The sequence below is a fragment of the Bidens hawaiensis genome, unplaced genomic scaffold (assembly GCF_021521415.1).
Source record: "Bidens hawaiensis isolate Kalapana, Puna unplaced genomic scaffold, B.hawaiensis_p1.1 tig00050667_1, whole genome shotgun sequence".
NCBI lineage: Eukaryota > Viridiplantae > Streptophyta > Magnoliopsida > Asterales > Asteraceae > Bidens > Bidens hawaiensis.
The window spans coordinates 33393-40706 of record NW_027499082.1 but is presented as its reverse complement, the minus strand read 5'-3'; the positions used below and the strand labels follow the sequence as shown (position 1 = coordinate 40706).

The window sequence follows — 7314 nt, the reverse complement described above, 5'->3', positions numbered from 1 at the left end:
ATCTGCATGTTTGCTCTTTTTTTAGCTTAATTTTTAAATATTCACAACCCCATTTGGTATTGTGAATACCCAGATGAATAGACTGTATACAGACCCATGGTCTCCGTACCCGGGGCATCCCATCAATACAAGATTTAAGGTTATAAAACCATACGCCAATGATGTGTAAAACACTAAAACTAGCAGTTTAATATTTATATCACAGGCTACACGGCATACTCTAACGTTAAACCAACCCAAGCATCATATGATAACCTATTCAAATTTTTTTTAAACTTTATAATATTTCCACTTTTCATATTAAGAATTGAGGCTTGAGTATGGCTGACCTTTCATTACTTATTTTCTACGGACAAAACGCTTTACCCACAAGAGATTTCCGAACCATTTTATCAAATTGCCCTTTCATTTTCAAGGCTGGGCCTACCGACACATCCCAATTTAAGTGCGCTTTCTTTTATTTATCTCATATTATTCGTAGTTTGAAAAACTAATTTCTGATAAATATCATCATCTCCCACTTTAACGCAAAAAACTAGATTCAAGGGACATTTTTAAAGCATTTTTTCAAAAAATAATTTTCAATTTTTTTATTTTTTTTATTTTTCAAACAAAAACTCAATTTAAACTATGACTCATATATCCTATCCCCACACTTAAATTTTGCATTGTCCTCAATGCAAGAATAAGGACGACTTAAAATAAAATAAAACTAAAATAAAGTCGGACTACAAAAAACAAAAACTAAAAATTAAAAACAAAAGCTAAAATAAAAAGTTAACAAGCTAGATAATGGAAAAGACTTAGCTGGTAATATGCGCATGAAATATGATGCCAAGGTCTTTTTCCATGGATGCCCTCCAACTATGAACGAGCTCAGCAAATGACAACTCCTTCCCTCACACACGAACGCAAGCGGCAAAACAAAACAAACATATCTAAAAATGTATCTTATCATAATGATAGATATTAAGCAATTAAAGTGTTTCACATCAACCAACAAATAAATCATGAATAATTAGCAGCAAATAATAAATATAAAGTATACGTTTCAGCTGCTCCATCATCCCCACACTTATCTTTTGCAATATACTCTTCCTTGGGGATCGTTTCTCTAGCTCACTCAAACTTAAAACCAGCAAACTCAAAAAAAAAAAAAAAAAAAAGACAAACTACAAAAACTATGTTAGTGACTCGATGAATTATACAAACTCTGCGAAACCTCCCCACACTTGAACTTAATCAGGAGGTTTCTCCTTTGGACCCTATCCAACCCGTTCAGTTCCACCCGGTACTTATCAAACAGTAATATATCAATGATGGAACCGTAAATTATTAAATCAGAATTAAAAATCAGTAACGGGTCAGACCACCTATATTTAAACTTACATGGCAAGAGCCAAATGCGTTGTAAGTATCGAGAAGAACGGTTATGTTTGACATTTAATGGCCTTTTCACTCCCGTAGACCATCTTCTAAAGTATACGCAACTTCGGTTTTCAGGTAACCTATCATCCTCGACCTTATCCCGTGGTTTTGATTCTTGATCAGCATTCAAAACGCAGTCCACGGGCTGGCAATGTTGTTCTTCCTCTAACACCACATCCTCATCTACAACGTCCTCTACAAGTAGGGCCTCGAAAAACGCAATATCCCCATCAACATCCAATGTACCCCCCTCTTCATACTCTGACAATCCATCCAACTCCAGATCAAGGAATTCATCTTCCTCACTCAATTCATTCACAACCTTTTCCTCAATGCCAAACATCAACTCAAGTGAATCCCCAAAATCCACATCATCCTCTATCTCTTCTTTCTTCACTAACGACCTTTGATAAGTAGCCCACTCTTCTTCATTTATTTCATCATCAGAGTCACTGTAACAACCTGCAAAATTAACAATGCATACCTGTGTGGCCTGAGGTGGGACTTTATAAGCCACTCGTGCCTCCGTATCTAGAATGTTCTCCTCTGAATCATCTATATACTCCATGATTGGCTCTTTCCCTTCTTCTGGAAACATCGGGAACAACTCGCCCAACCGATTCATGTATCCCAAATAGTTTCCTTCCGCATCATACTTTTTACCAGGTGTCGGTTGCTGCTCTTTTTGCATGCTCTCATATTCGGTTTCTCGAATAAATTCGCTATCTGACTCGTACACGCATTGGGAGATATGCTTTGACTGTTCTTCCATGTTTGTCAGTTTTCTGGAGATTTCTTTAACTGCATCTTGGAGACCTGCAAAAACAGAAAGTTGATTTCTTAGTATAGCATCATGTTCAGCTAATTTTCGTTGGTATTGGGCATCCTTCTCCAATGGTCGGGTCAACAATTCCTCGATCTTATTCAAATACGCCTCAGCACCCCTGTTGGGGTTGCTCTCGGAATGTTAACCATAATCTTGCCTTTGTTTGTATTGAAATCCCTGATCCGGTTCGTTAAAAAATATGACGCGGATCCCTGTGAAAGGTAAGACTGTTGCTTCACATAGGGGTTAGTACGATTATATGGATATACACGAGTCATATGACAACCAGCGCATCTATAACAAATAAAGTGATAACCCTTGTATGGACAATCATAGTGTAAATGAGGATCACCACACATATCACAATTAAGGTTACTGTAGTATGGACATTTAATGGTAAAGTGAGGCCCACTACAAATTTCACACATAATTACAAGAATCTAAACAAGCAAAAGACACAGACAATTAGACACCTACGACTCAAAGCAAAAATAAAATAAAATAATAAACACTTAAAAATCTAATTAACTAAAACCAAAAAAACTCAAAAGCAAAAACACAATAGCACGTATATAGCAAGTAAGACCAATCAAAGCTAATATCGCAATCGCCAAGAGTCCCCGGCAACGGCGCCAAAAACTTGATGTGCTAAAAGTAGTCTAATAATTATTAACTAAATTACGCTAATCTAGACACTAAGTAATACTCTAGACTCTCTAAAACTCGACTAAACTACTAACCGGCAAGTGAACCGATCGACTCTAGTATAGCTAAGTAAGTCCGGATATCGAACCCACGAGACTCTTTAAATTACGTATATTAACTAATTAGACTCAACTAACTGACACGACTATTTATTTATTATTATTAAAGGGGGGTTTTTAAACTATATTACATTAAACTAATAAAATAAACTAATTAATAAAAGACAATTAATAAAACACAAGACAAACAAGCTTGACTGATTCAGATGATGATGAAAAACCACCTAGGCTAGAATCCCCAAAGTTTCAGTTATCAATTAATCAGAAAATGTTTGTTATGGAACCGGGATCATAAAATAGACACTTAAAAGAAAACCCGAACATGACCCCTGGCCCTTCAAGAAGACACCTATGAGTTTCTAACAAGTTTTAAGACACACTAGTTATATGTATTACACTTCCTTACGGTTATCTAATTAATTTATGAAAGAATACCTTTATAGTGAAATCCTACCTTACAACGCGGAAATTAAAGGTAATTTAATAAACTCAATTGACTCGCTAGATAATATTAATTAATCAAACCTAGACGGACTCCTTACGAAGAACTAAATCTAGCAATCTCAATCAACAAAGATTTAGTAATAACCTATCACCTTACAACTTTCTAGGTTAGCAGCACACTTTTATTTGTTTGACTAATAATATTATTCTATGATCTTATTCGAATTCAATCATAAACTAGTTAAAAACACACAGTAGATGGCCTAACAAAATCCTATCATATGAAACAATCACCAAGAATTTTGTGGAATAATAAAACTAGTACAACCAAGACCAAGTACACATACGCATCAATCAAATAAACCAAACAATTTACTGAATGATAAAAGCATAACGAAAAGCAACTTCCAAATAAAATATAACTTCAAACAATGGTTCATCACAAGCCTAAGCAGTCTAATAAGTTTATCCTAGCATCTTAAAATTAAAGAAACTAAAATAATTACGTTCAACAACCAAGCTCATAATTAAAATAATAAATTCAAACCGAATTATGATGATACTTGGTCGAGTAGGTGTTGAATCCGGATGATCTCGGCTCAAAACAAAAGCTTTCTTGGATGATTTCTTCTCTACTCCCCCTTTGGTTCTTCTGCCTTGACCCTCTTTTTATACTTTTTGATGTCGATTTTCTGCCCTCAAATTGTAACTGCCGACTTCCCTTTTTATTTTATGGGTTTCATTTTTTCATAGTCCACCAATTGAAGCCCACGTAACAAAATAAATATTCCACATTCTGATTTCAAATAAGCTCGTTATTTTAGTAAATAATGTAGTGGTCTTCATTTGATCCCTTCTTCTTTCTTCCCACGTGACTTCACATAATTAGACATCAAAGTATCAAAAATCATTGTTTATTCTTGCTTTCTTCTTACCTACCACATAAATATATGCACAAAATTTAAATGGTTTCTAGACATACTGTCATAGTTGTTGCATAATATATATGGAATAAGAGATGTATAAAATACACCCATTGCATATGAGCTCAAAATATGAATCGATCAATAGTTAACAACTATAGTTATAATTTTTAAGTTGAATTACTTGTTTTAGCTCATTGTCTCTTAAAATCCCTAAAACCCACATTTGAGCCAATTAAGAAAAATATTCAATAAAAACTTAGCTCAAATTACTAAAAAGTGAAGGAAATATTTATATAATAATATATATAATTTAGACCACATCAATAACCCTCCCACCAGTGAAAGCTGATTCAGAATCAACATTTGTTATCGGAACATATAAGATATTTGCCTCCATTTTAGGCAAAATTCTGTACTTATGTGTATTCTTCCACCACATCAATGCATCAAAATTTGTATCAGCCTCACACAAGTATATTCCTGCATCTAAATAAGTGGCTAACTCTGTCTTCACGCGTTCAACATTATTAAAACTTCTGATATGTTGGGCGAACTTAGTGCATGTGGCGAACTTAGTGCCTGTGTTCATACTAAATCGAGAAGTAGTGAAGCTAGAGCTGTTAGAAGTATTAGCTCTGATTCCACTGTTGGATTGGACAACACTAGATTCTTTATACCCCTTAACATATTCTTCAAACAAATCCTTTGAAGCATCATGAATACCTTGAGCTTTTACTTCCCAATATCTTCAGAATATATTATCTTGAAAGAAAATTGACTAACTACATTTTATATCTAGGGTCCAAGAAAACACCAAGTGAAATAACAGATTTGAAGAACCCCAATACTTATCAAAATTTCCTTTCATCTTAAGGGCCATCGAATTCATGCAATCACCCTCCTTTAAAGCTACTTTATCCAATGCTTCCTATATAACATATAACACACTGAGAAATAAATTAGAAGTTCGATACTCGGAACCTACAATATTAAAAAATAATTGAAATAAAAATACCCTAATATGTAAAAATATATTTTTGCTATACATAACCATCACATCATTCATTATATTGACATGTTAAAAAATTATGGTATTATCTGTTATTGAGAACACTTACCTGAAATTATTTTGGCAGCATCGTTGAAGAGTAAAAGGAATGAGCATACACCGTAGACTTTATCCCAGTCATCACTACTTGGCAATGTCTTGTATATATTTTCTCATTCGACATAATTAACAAAAACATTTTTAAATTCCAAGGCCATAGATAACATAGCATATGTTGCATTCCACCGAGTAGTTACATCGAAGATAAGATGCTTATTTTTTAGTTGTAACTGTTTGGTGAGCTCAATAAAAAGATGCAATCATCCCACATGTTTCATGCTCTCACGAAATTTGTGAATTATATGTTGAATTAATGACAGACCGTCTTGAACTAACAAGTTGAGAATATGTGCACAAGACCGAACATGGAGCAATTTCCCATCGAGAGGAAGTTTCCTTTGAAGATTTAATTTTTCCAACAACATTTAAGCTACCGCATCATTAGTCAGAATTGTCAACAGTCAACGTAGCCACCTTCATCTCAATATTCCAATCTTTTAAACACTTAAATAAGCAATCATATATAGTTACTCCGGTATACGGCAGATGCACATCTACAAAACTCAATATGTGTTTGTAAAGATCAAAATACGAGTCTACAAAATGACATGTAACTACCATGTATTGTATATTCTGAAGAGATGTCCACATGTCAGTTGTGATACTCACACGTTTGACATTGTTCAACATTTGTTTTGCATTCTTTTCTTTCCAAGATCGTAACAAGAAATACAATCTTGTCGAGCTGCTGCACATGAGATCTTTTCAAATTCTGGATTAGCTTCCTTCATCAACATGTTAAAAAACTAATACCTAAAAAAATTAAATGGTAGTTCATGCACCATAATCATATGAGATGTTACCTCCCGCATCTTAGCATTGCTAAACTTCCAGTTTTGGACCGTTGATGAAGAACCTGATGCATTTTCAGAAGATAGATTTAACTTTAAGTGTCCTTTAACATCAGCTTTTAATTTTGGGCAATAATTATCAATGTGCCTATTTAATGGAGTAGTGGAACTATCCTTAGGCACATTCATTTTCTCATTACAATGCACACATTGAAGGAGTTTAGTTCCATCCGGTGTAGTTTTATTAAGAAAATGATCCCAAGCACTTGATGTCAACTTTCTTTTCCATTTAGTGTAATGTGCTTCATCTTTATCATTGCTTCTCTTTTCTCTTTGTCAACCTTTAATGAGTAGTTATTTTTAAAAGGTGGAAGAACAACCTTATATTTGTCTTCTTCCTTGATTTTGTTCAGAAGACCACAAATATTTCCAGTTGATACAAGATTCTTCAAAAATTCATTCTTAACTTGGAGTTTGGTATACTTCACCTTTTCATCTATCAACATTTTCTTCAAGCCTTCAATTTAGTCACATACCTTGACTGTATTATGTAATTGTCCATGCAGTCTTGTTCAAGGCTTTTGATTGTTTCTTCATATGTAACATCACTTGCTTCATACACATTTAACATGCTTTTCTTTTTGAAGCATTCACTTTTATGCTATCCTATCATCAAATTCAATGATTCAATTTTTTCAAGTAATTCAAGTGTGGAGTTTGAATGTACCTAAGTTGAAGAAGATCCGGCTTCACTCTCAACTTGAGCCATTAGTGCAACATTGGGTTTTCTTATATCTTCAGCATGATTGCTCCAATCAAATTCTCCATCTTGTTGATGAGCAGCCAATGCCACATTCCCTTGATTTCTGGGTTGGATGTTGTTGTTTCTATTGGCATTGGAAGCATGTGGAGGGTTTTGATTGTTGTTTCTTTGGAAGTTCTGATTTTGAGGTACAACTTGTTGGTT

The 7314-nt window shown here is 34.2% G+C and overlaps 1 pseudogene; it reads right to left on the bottom strand.

The window, feature by feature from the left end:
* Positions 1–4698: 4698 nt before the first annotated feature.
* On the bottom strand, positions 4699–6978 carry LOC143598668 (zinc finger BED domain-containing protein RICESLEEPER 1-like; annotated as a pseudogene).
* Positions 6979–7314: the final 336 nt, after the last annotated feature.